We start from the raw sequence: 12,500 nt of genomic DNA on the forward strand, positions 1-12,500 counted from the left end.
ATTCTACTGGACATAGAGATGCATCTTCTTTCAGAGGGCAGATTCTCCAGGGACCCCACCTGTTGGTGGGTAACTCATTCTTGGCGAGAAACGTAGGATCCGGAAACAGGTTCAGCTCCCCCCCATCCAGGAACTGAACACGACCTGCCTCTCTCGAGAGGGCTACGATCTCACTAACCCTGGCCCCGGACGCGAGTGCAAATAGGAAAATAACTTTTTGCGTCAAATCCTTTAACGCACATTCTTCATTGCTCAACAGGGAGGCGAAATGAAGAACTTTGTCTAAAGACCATGAGATGGGCTTTGGAGGTGCTGAAGGTCTGAGTCTAGCGCAGGCTTTCGGAACTTTATTAAAGATCTCGTTACCTAGGTCGATCTGGAAGGCAAATAAAATGGGTCTCATCAAAGCAGATTTACACACTGAAATCGTGTTAGCTGCCAACCCTTGGCCATGGAGGTGGATGAAGAAAGATAAGCAGAAGTCTGTTGAGATCTCCTGCGGATTCTTTGCCTTTACAAAGGCCACCCATTTTCTCCAAGATGACTCATATTGCCTTCTAGTCGATTTGCACTTATATTCCTCTAGGAAGTCTATGCTGGCTTTCGAAATCCCGAAACGCTTTTTCACCGCAAAGGCGAGAAAATCATGAGCTGCAGGGTCCGGGTTTTCTGTAATGAAGCGCAGACAGTCGACTTCTGGACTCGCTGGGTCAGAACTGGATGTGGTAGCGGCACGAACTTCATCTGTAGTTCCAACGCCAAGGGGAACCACATACTGTTCGGCCACTTGTGGGCCACTATTGCCGCTACCCCCTTGAAGGATCTCAGTTTGTTGAGGACCCTCAACAGAAGGTTGTGAGGAGGGAACAGATAAATCCTGGACCATCTGTTCCAGTTGAGGGACATTGCGTCCACTGCTTCCGCTAAGGGGTCCTCGTACGGGGACACGTACAGGGGCAACTTCTTGTTGTCTTTCGTCGCAAAGAGGTCTATTTGCAGTTCTGGGACTTGATTCAGAATGAAGGAAAATGATCCTGCGTCTAAGGACCATTCCGACTCTATCGGTGTGAACCTGGATAGAGCGTCCGCTGTCACATTGCGGACTCCTTGAAGGTGAACTGCCGACAGGTACCACTTCTTCTTTTCCGCCAATCGGAAAATGGCTAACATCACTTGGTTGAGAGGTGGTGACCTCGACCCTTGTCGATTCAAGCATCTCACAACCACCTCGCTGTCCGTCACCAATCTTATGTGGATCGAGTGACGCTGGGAGACTTTCTTTAAGGTAAGGAGCACTGCCATAGCTTCTAGAAAGTTTATATGAAAGGTCCCGAATAGCTTGGACCAAGTCCCCTGGACTTTTTTCCGATGAGAGTGACCTCCCCATCCCTCCTTTAAGGCGTCTGAGTGAATCGTCATCGACGGGGGAGGTGGCTGAAGAAGAACCGACTTCTTTAGATGTCTGGTTTGGGACCAAGGTCTGAGAAGAGTACGTAGCCGAGGTGGCACTGGTCTTCTCAGGTCTCTTCGCGCGTTTGATGCATACCTTCTCCAAACTCCGGTTGCATCCTTTAGCTGTGCTCTTAGCACTGGGTCTGTCACTGAAGCAAACTGGAGAGAGCCTAGTACCCTCTCCTGTTCGCGTCTTGATATCCTTTCGGAATCTAGAAGTCTCTTGACAGAGCCCGCTATCTCCTTCCTTTTCTTCGTCGGGATGGAGAAACTGTGTGACAAAAGGTCCCAGTGGATTCCCAGCCACTGGAACTTTTGGGATGGAGAAAGTCGAGACTTTTTTTCTGTTGATCTTGAAGCCTAGGTACTCTAGGAACTGGATCACCTGACTGGAAGCTTGCAAGCATTCGGTCTCGGATGCTGCCCACACCAGCCAGTCGTCCAGGTAGGCTACTACCTGAATTCCCTTTAGGCGTAATTGTTTGAGAGCTGCGCTCGCAAGCTTCGTGAAAATCCTTGGGGCTATGTTTAGCCCGAAAGGCATGGCTCTGAAGGCGTACAGTCTCCGTTGTAGCCTGAACCCTAGGTAGGGGGAGAGTCGACGGCTGATTGGAATGTGCCAATAGGCGTCTGACAAGTCTATAGAGACTGAGTATGCCCTCTTTGGCAGTAAGGTCCTTATGTGTTGCAGTGTTAGCATCTTGAATTTGCAATTCACTATGAACTTGTTGAGTGGCGACAAGTCCAGAATGACTCTGAGCTTTTCCGAGTCTTTCTTGGGAACACAAAACAGCCTCCCTTGGAATTTGATGGACTTCACCTTTCGGATCACCTTTTTCTCCAACAGTTCTTGAACGTACTCCTCCAAAACGGGGGTGGAGTGTTGGAAAAACCGAAGGCACGGGGGTGGAGTGCTGTACCAACTCCAACCCAATCCATTCTTGAGTAGGCTTTGGGCCCAGGGATCGAAGGTCCAACGATCCCAAAATTTCATCAGTCTCCCTCCTACCGGTATCGTTTCACTTGGACTGCCGTCCTGAGGTCTTGCCTCCCTGACCACGACCACCTCTGAATCCCCTTCCCCTTGAGGGGCGCCTAGACGAGCCTCTGGCTGCTCCTCTAGGTTTTGCACGAAAGGAAGAAGACTGTCCTTCGAACGTTGGGGTGAATGTGGTTGACTGACCTGGCACAGCCTGGGGTACCCACTGAAAAGCAGTCGGGGTTTGTGCCACCATCTGGGGCACTGGAGGCAAAGGCAATTGCAGTTGCTGTTGCTGTCTATAAGGCTTAGCTGGCCGAGATGGTAGCCTAGTCCTCATATTCTTCCTCTTTGGTTGAGGACCCTCATCCGGGGAAGATTTTCTTTTGATAGCCAGGCCCCACTTCTGGAGAAGGTTTCTATTCTCCACGGCGGCCTTCTCAACAACCTCTTTGACCACATCGGTAGGGAAAAGGTCTTTTCCCCAAATGTTGGAGGAGATTAACTTCCTTGGCTCGTGTCTCACCGAAGCCCCGGTGAACACGAACTCCCTGCAAGCTCTCCTTGCCTTGACGAAGCCATAAAGGTCCTTCGTCACTGTGGCTAGGTGAGACTTAGCCACTACCATGAACATTTCATGGACCTTAGGGTCACTTGCCATTGTCTCAAGAGTAGTCTGATGAGACATTGAGGCAGCCAGTCTTTCTTTTGTCTCGAACTCTCTTCGTAAAAGAGATTCGGACAGCTTGGGGAGGTCCTCGCCGAATTGCCGTCCGGCAATATCAGCCTCCAACTTTCCCACTGAGAATGTCAGATGGACATCCTTCCAGTCTTTGTGGTCCATAGGCAGAGCCAGCGATAAGGGTTTACACTCCTCCAGGGAGGGGCAAGGCTTGCCGGCCTCGACTGCCTTTAGGACAGCCGCAAACCCTTTCTGTAAAAAGGGGAAGGCTCTATCAGGAGAGGACACAAACGAAGGGAGCTTCTTGCTCAATGCAGCTACCTTCGAATTCGAGAAGCCCCTCTCTTTCATCGAGGATGAAAGTAGGGCTTGAGCCTTAGCGTGGTCCATAATAATGACCTCCTTCGGCTCTGTCTCCTCCCTTGAAGCTGGTTCTTTTCTCAGCCGGACATAGCAGTCCGGATATGATGCCTTGCTGGGCCAGAATTCTACCTCCTCTAGGGGAACTGAACCCAGCTTATCCGAGATGACGATCTTTCCAGTCGTCATCGGCATGTGCTCAGCATACCTCCATGGGTTAGCATCTGAGCATATGGGAAGGTCTTTCACATTGAGCCTTTTCTGGGGCCCATGTGATTCTGCCAGGGACTGCATACGCAGTTCCATTGCAGCCGCCTTCTCCTGATTCTCCTTCTGCATTTGTTGGATCATTCCAACAATCGAAGAGAGGGCCTGTCCCAGTTCTACTGGGAGACCAGCCGATGTAGAGGGGATAGGCTCCGGCATCTGAACCGGAGTAGCCGACACCTCGTCGACCTCATCCTCTACGACATCCGGGGTTTGAACTTGATCCTGACCTTCTGCCAGGAGGTCTTCTTCCAAACGTTCGTCCAGGTCAGACATCCTGTCATCCAACTGGATGTCTTGCATCGCGACTGCGACTTCCACGTCCACCTGGACTTGATCTTGAGGGATCTCCTCTTGAGGCTGGGGAATCACTGCCTCAGCTGATGCCTGGGGAAAAAGATACGCCCTCATCTTCTCACTTGGAAGATAAGGGCCAGAGGTGTTCTTCTTGAAGCCCCTTACCCAATTACGAAGCTTTTCCCTTGCTATATCCCTTGATTCCGCCGTTCTAGGGGAATCAAAAGCCTCAGTAATCAGGTTAGTGCATACAGTACATACCTGAGGGTCCCAATACTGGAGATCATCCTTGGAGACAGCGCATGCTGTGTGTCTCCTACAACACTCATGTCCGCAGAGGTTCTTGCTGCGGACATTGCAGAAAACATTTCCGCACTTCGGGGGGTCCTCCTGTAAAGAGAAGAAATTTCCATGAGTATCAAGTGAACTATGTATCACTGGATATGCATAGTATAGCATAACAATTCATAAAGGAAAGACACACACTTGTGTTTCCCTCACAACCCATTGTTGCAGCCTTCCAGATAATAAAATCAAAATGGTTTATCTCTTCTAGAGTAACCAATGCAAGGTTTCCAGAGGAAACAGGTGGAGCTCACACCTAGGCAATGATTTTAAAATCCTGGATAATAGACAGGGAAGAACTCTGCTTCCTATCTGAGGGCAACAGCAAAGGGCTGTGCAAGAAAACACAATAGTGTTAGAAAATACAGTGCTGTACCTAAACCTTTACTATAGTTTTCTTCTTACTGTATATGCTATACAGAAGAATACTAGTACAGTATAGGAGGATGTGTGCCGGCCTGCCTTTGCCGGCCGGCACACACCACAACTAGCTTTAAAGTATACTACTTAACAGCTATAGGGCGGCAGCACTCTGGTTCAAATGCCTGTGCCGGTCGGCAGCAACTGCCGGCCGGTAACAGCCAGTGTTGGCCGGCAATAGCTGCCGGCCAGCAACTACACAAGGTAGTACCCAGCTGCCGGCCACACTCTTGGTGACCGGCAGACCAGGACTGACATAAGCCGGCCGGCAAAGGTACAAGACCGATGCCAGCCGGCAGCAAAAGAACCAGAAGACTACACCTGCCCGGCTGCCGGCCTCACAGGCCGGCAGCCGGCCTCATAGGGACAGGTACAGCACTAGAAGAAAATAGAATGGATGCCGGGATAAGAGTGTACATAACCCCCCAAGCCCAGCAACCGAAAGAGTGCATATAAGGAAGGGGAGAAAGTAATTCAGGCTTCCTTGACCAATGCCGTCCGGCTCTGCCGGCAGGCATGGATGAGGGACCAAGAGAGGTCCGGGCAGCACTCGAAAACATAAGACCCTTGCCGGCCAGCATCTCTGCCGGCCGGCAATGGGCTGAGTCAATTCCACATCCCAACCTATACTAGGTCCAGAAGTAGAACGACGTACAGTACAGTAATACCCCTGCCGGCCAGCTCTGCCGGCCGGCAAGGTACAGTACAGTAATGGCTAGGCCATTACGGAGATAGAGGGGGAAGGGACAAGAGGGTCCTGCCAACCTTGCTTTAGTGACAGATCACCCGCAGCCAAGAAACTTTGTCTTAGCCTAAGGGAGATCTAAGGGAAAGGGCCAGCAATACTTGCCAGCTTCCAGAGCACCAAAGCAAGGAAGGCGTTGCTACTCCCAAGGGAAGAACTTATCCTCCCCCGAGAACAGCAACAGGACTTAGTCTGGTCGATCACAAAAGAAGGAATCATAACTTACAGAAACCTTCGGTAGTGACCTAAGGGAGCTAAGCTCCCTTTGTAAGTGTTAGGTCAGCGAGGGAGACTCTGCCCCAAGCCAGACAACACGGACTCAGACTAAAAACTCTGTTGTTCTGTCCCTCTTTGAACCAGACTTACTGGAACAGGAAGGTACAGTAACACCCTAGTATAGTTTTATCGAAAATAAATTCGGAAAAAACCACTTAGGGATAAGCCCAAGGCTTAAACAGAGGGAAAGGGATTGCATACCTTCTCCGAAGAAAAGAAAGCAACCGGGGAGTATGATAAAGTATACTAAGGCTCCATAAGCAATTAGCCTAGGCACCAAGAGAATCGATTACCTAATTCACCGAAACTCACACGTATACAATCTTGGAAATATTCCACACAGTCTAAAATGTATAAAATATAGCCTAAAGTTTCAATAAAATTTTAATTACACTCGGAAAAACCAAAATCATGCATGAAGTACTAGGACCAAACGACTAGGCTACATGGCCTAGCGTAGGCCAGAATGGCGAATACTTCGCCAAATAATACTAAGCACGAAAGGAAATCCTATGTAAAGCTAAATAGCTAAAATTTATTAAAGCAAAACAACCAGGAATGTCACTCTGACTAACTAATTTATACCTAGCGAGTGACAGTGTCCAGGACACCTCTGGTAGGCTACGGCTCTTGTATCAAAGATTAATCCTATTAATCACTCAAAATTTTACCAAGAGCCTACATTTATACATAACAGACACTATACTCAACTTATCCGAGGCCAACGAAGACGGAGAAGCCATGAAAAGCTGAATAAATCCAAGATTTGCGAGAAAAACAGGAAAAAACACCGAGTTGTTAAGCTACGCAAAAAGGAATACAGATGGCGCCAGGATTGGCGCCAGGCACGCATACGAATCGGGGGATAGGGAAGCCTTGGGAGCGGCTCCCCTTTTTCTTTCCCGAATTCGTATCTCGTCAATCACCTCCTACGAGACGAAATCTCTGTTCAGGTCGTAGATTGCCATGTGACGTGTCTAGAATACGTCCTCTGATATGTCGCGATATCCCTTTCACGAGGGATACTCGCTCCAGGAGTTAGAATTCTGGTACCTTAAGGTAAATTCTCTGGGAATATCGCCGTAGTTGTAATATACCCTAGGATGCTACCCTATAGGAACTTCCATCAGGACGACATGGCTTGAGCCCAAAAATATATATATATATATATATATATATATATATATATATATATATATATATATATATGAATAGATTAAAGTATTCCTGATTAGAATAGTAAGTTGGTATTAGGTTAGCTAAGGTACCAACTGCCCGGTGAGATACGACCGCGGGGAAGATAACGGGTCTTTGATGGGCATGGTAGTACTGTACCAACCTTGTGTCACACGATCGTACATAAATTATTTTGAATATATTATGTTTGTATCTGCGCTCTTCCCTTGCACTAAAAAGAACCAGAATAAACATGTCTGCGTGTTTCCTCTCTAACATTGTCTGTTTCTCGAACATGAAAATTCCTGTTGCCTTGAGGTTTTGTATATAAAGGAGAGTGTTCTTTAATAAAGTTACTCAGTTGATTGTATCCTGCCATTGAGTCATAACCTTTCTCTCGGCCGTCACATTGGTGACCCCAGAAGTCGACTCGCTACCACCCCTTCCCACAACCACCCCCCTCGCCCCTCCATCGTTTGTAATATGGCGGACTCTACAGAAGTTGGCGCTGCGGCTGCTCCATTGAAACTTTCATCGTTCGCCAGCGGAGAGGAGTTTTCTTGGTTTCAGCGCGCAGAAGTCCAGTTTTGCATCAACGGCGTGACCCGCTCAACCACCAAAGCAGATTATGTTCTCGCGGCCATACCCGAGGACACCTTTCCCAGAAATATCCGACTGGCTTTGTGAACAAGGAGACACCCCAATAGCGTATGACGCCCTCAAAACATACCTTCTGCAGCAGTACTCGCTGTTGCCAGCCGCCCGTATAGCAAAGTTTTTTCAGCTCTCTCAACAACCGTTGGGGGACCAAAGGGCTCTCCTCATGAGGTGAACCTACTTCGTGCTCTTTAGATACGCCGTTTACCCGGACCTATACGCTCTGCCATACCTGATGTCGATAGTTTACCCATAAAGGTCTTGATGACCAAAGCCGACGCCCTTATGGACAGCCACTTCAAGACCTCCATCAACGCCTCCACCCCTGATGAAGAGGATGCCTATTCAACGTCAACCGAAGCTGACATGAATGCCGTAGGACATACACGCCTACCCCGTAACATGCCGAAGCGGCGACAAAGCCACCCACCACCCACCAATCGCTCGCGCCCCAACAGACGACTTCTACAGCCACTTACTACCTCCCATCCGCCCCACTTTTGCTACTATCATTTCAGATTCGGGGCAACTGCGAAGAAATATGCCAAGGATTATCAGTGGCCAAAAAACGTGTAAGTAGGCCATCGCAAGTGGCGGTGGCCTCCCGTGTTTCTAATCTTTTCTTTTTACATGATGCAGGAACGGGCGTGCGATTTTTGGTAGACACGGGTGCTTGTCGTTCTCTTTTGCCAAGGAAACTCTTCAAGACACGACGTAGTCTGTCTACATCTGCCGACGTCCGCTTGGTAGCTGCCAATGGATCTGCGATACCCACCTACGGGTACGAGAACCTCACATTATCGTTCAGAAACGGTAAATTCAGTTGGAAGTATCTCGTTGCTGACGTCACAATGCCAATACTCGGTGCGGATTTCCTCTCTCATTTCCACCTTCTGGTCGATGTCGCCCACCGACGATTGGTCAACGCAGACTCGTACTTGTTGACACCTCTTCAACCCGCCCCTTCTACCCTCGCTCTCCACATCAGCGCACCCACGGATGATTATGCACACCTCCTCACGTCGTACCCGGATGATTTCCTTCCAGAACTTCACCAAACGCCCACGGTTTCTGCCAAGCACGGTATTTATCACCATATCAAGACGACGGGCCCCCCAGTCTTCGCAAAATTCAGACGTCTGGCACCGGAACGATTGGCAGTCGCCAAACAGACGTTCGCCGAAATGGAGGAAATGGGCCTTTGCCAAAAGGCCTCCGGCCCATGGTCGTCACCCTTACACATCGTTCTGAAAAAAGTCGGTTCCCTCCATCCGTGCGGGGATTACAGGCGCCTGAACATGCAAACAGAACCGGATCACTACCCTCTCCCAAACATTGCCGACGTGACCTACTACCTGCACAAAGCAAAGGTTTTCTCTACGCTTGATCTCCTGAATGGGTATTATCAGGTGCCTATGAAACCAGAAGACATCCCCAAGACCCACATCACCACTCCCTTCAGTACATACACCTTCAATTATTCCTGTTTCGGCCTTCGTAAGCTGGGGCCATGTTTCAACGTCTCATGGATGGCATCTTAGGGGACCTCCCTTTTTGTGTATGTTATGTGGACGACATACTTGTGTTCTCCTCCTCAAAAGAGGAACACCTCCGTCACCTGCGCATCGTGCTCGACCGCCTGCAACTAAACGGCCTTGTAGTCCGGTACGACAAGTGTACCTTTGGCGCCAACGAAGTGTCGTTCTTAGGGCACCGCATCACTCCTGAAGGAGTCCATCCCTCCCTGAGAAGGTAACAGCCGTTCAGAACTTCCCCGCGCCCTCGACCGTAAAAGCTCTGCAGGAGTTCTTGGGCATGATCAACTATTATCACCGTTTTCTGCCAGCCATTGCCGCCACTCTTGCTCCCCTCTACGCCTCCCTCAAGGGCAAGCCAAAGGACCTGAAGTGGGGTCCTCTTCAAGAAGCCGCCTTCTGCAATGCAAAGAAGGCCCTATCAACTGCTGCGGCTCTCACTTTTCCTATCACACATGCCCCTCTCCTTCTCTCCACCGATGCCAGCGACGTCGCTATTGGTGCAATACTCGAGCAGGTCGTCAACGGCTCGCCCCATTCATTGGCCTTCTTCAGCAGAAAACTGTCCAAGGCAGAATCAGGCTATTCTACCTTCGATCGAGAATTGCTGGCGGTGCACTTGGCTGTCCGTCACTTTCGTCATTTCTTAGAAGGTACGCCCTTCGTCATTCGCACAGACCACATGCCTCTGGTGCACGCCTTTACTCGACAGTCTGATGCCTGGTCCGCCCGGCAACGGCGACATCTCTCCGCCGTGGCTGAATACAATTGCACCCTTCAATATGTCCCTGGAAAAATGAATCCCATTGCCGATGCCCTGTTAAGAAACACGCTGGCTGGTGTTCAACTGGGATTGGATTACAACCCCCTGGCTGAAGCCCAACGACAGGATCCAGAATATCAAGCATGTAGAACATCCTGCACGTCCCTCCATTGGGAAGACTTCTCCCTCGACGACTCCAACACCACCCTTCTCTGTGACGTCAGTACTGGCAGACCCCGACCTTGGATTCCTGCTCCCATGCGCCGACAGGTGTTTGATTTCATTCACGGCCTTTCACATCCCTCGTGCCATTCTACTGCACAGCTGCTGAAGCAAAGTTTATTTGGCACGGCATTTGTGCGGATGCTAAGGATTGGGTCCGCGCCTGTACTTCTTGCCAAACATCCAAAGTACATCGACACACGGATTCAGGAGTGGGCACCTTTCCTCAACCTCAGCGTCGTTTCGCACACATTCATGTCGACGTTGTAGGCCCCCTACCCACATCACAAGGACATCGTTACCTGTTTACCGTCATCGACCGCTCCACCCGTTGGCCTGAAGCCATTCCCATGGAAACTGCAACGTCCGCCTCATGTACATCTGCCTTACTCTCCGGATGGATTGCAAGATTTGGTATCCCTGAGCATATTACTTCTGACAGGGGAACCACTTTCACCTCTCAATTGTGGACATCATTCGCGAATCTCCTGGGCATCACCCTACATCAGACAACGGCCTACAACCCCGCTGCCAATGAAATGGTTGAACGTTTTCATCGCACCCTCAAAGCAGCTTTGATGTCCCGCTGCAAGGATTCAAACTGGTTTACTCAGCTTTCCTGGGTCCTCCTAGGACTAGGGACCACTCCTAAAGACGCCCTCGACGTATCAGCAGCTGAAATGGTGTATGGCGACCATTTGGTCGTCCCTGCCGAACTTTTTCCTTCTACAACCTCCTCCCATGATTTCCAGTGCATACGTCACGTCGTGGGAAAATTTACTCTATGCCGCCAGACTTACAAGCCCCCAGCGAAGTATCACATACCAACAGACTTGCTCTCTGTAACGCAGCACGTCTTCCTGCGCAACGACACCACCAAGCCACTGCTAACGCCACCTTACAAGGGCCCTTTCCTTGTGATCCGACGCAGTCCGAAAGCATTCCTACTAAACATTCGTGGCAAAGAAGACTGGGTCTCCATTGATCGTCTAAAACCTGTTTTTCTACTACAAGATGACCCGCCTATAGTTCGCCTCTCTAGATCAGGGCACTCTATTTAACATGTACAGTATGTCATTTTTAGGGGGGGAGCCATGTACAAACCGTGTGTCACATGATCGTACGCAAATTATTTTGTATGTATTATGCTTGTATCTGCGCTCTTCCCTCGCACTAAAAAGAACCAGAATAAACATGTGTGCGTGTCTCCTCTCTAACATTGTCTGTTTCTCGAACATGAAAATTCCTGTTGCCTTGAGGTTTTGTATATAAGGGAGAGTGTTCTTTAATAAAGTTACTCAGTTGATTGCATCCTGCCCTTGAGTCATAACCTTTCTCTCGGCCGTCACAGTACCAGGGTTAAAAAAATAACCCTGGGTAGTACTAGTACTGCATTGGATCCTTTTCTGGCCACGGTAGATTTTTCCTTTACCTAAACATACACCCAATAGTGTGGCCTATTCTGTACACATTCTCTTCTTTCCTTATACACCTGACAACACTAAGATGAACAGAACATTCTTCTTCACTCAAGGGGTTAACTATTGAACGGTATTTATTCAATGGCTACTTTACACCTGGTAAGCGTTAAAGAGACTCTTAGCCATGGCAAGCTTCTACGTGAAGGGCACTTCAAAATCAAACCATTGCTCTCAAGTCTTGGGTAGTACCATAGTCTCTATACTATGGTCTTCTGCTGTCTTGGGTTAGAGTTCCGTTGCTTGAGGGAACACTCAGGTACGCTATTCTATCTGTTTCCTTGTTTCCTCCGCACATTGAGCTATTATCCTTGTTGGAGCCCTGATGATCTTGGATTTCCAACTAGGGTTGTAGCTTAGCTAGTAATGATAATAAATGATAGTACAATATCTGATATTTTTACATATTTGTTTAAAGATCTAGTTTATTTTTGTATTCTTATCTAATACCTAGATCTGTATTGTCCTGTACTTTAATCTAATTTGCATTTCCCTCTAGGTCATAAAAATAATGGCCGCACATTTATTAAGGCATGAAAATCGGGTAAGACGGTGTATAAAGAAAAGATGTGTATATTGTCACATACATATTTTTTATTATTCTTACCAGTCACCCTAATCGTGTTGCTCCTACTGATCATCTTCATCATTAAATAAAAAGTAGATGAAGATTTATTTTACCTGAGAGGTAGGGGAGAGAGATATTTTAATACTCTAGCTTCTCAAAGGCTTCCTTCTTCTGTGCATGTAACTTATTGCACGGATTATTACTTGAAAAGACGTATTTTATTATTAATTTCCATAACACTTTATCTTCCTTTGCAATACAGAGGCAAAACTCAATAA

This window comes from Palaemon carinicauda, chromosome 20 (assembly GCF_036898095.1).
Source record: "Palaemon carinicauda isolate YSFRI2023 chromosome 20, ASM3689809v2, whole genome shotgun sequence".
Classification (NCBI taxonomy): domain Eukaryota; kingdom Metazoa; phylum Arthropoda; class Malacostraca; order Decapoda; family Palaemonidae; genus Palaemon; species Palaemon carinicauda.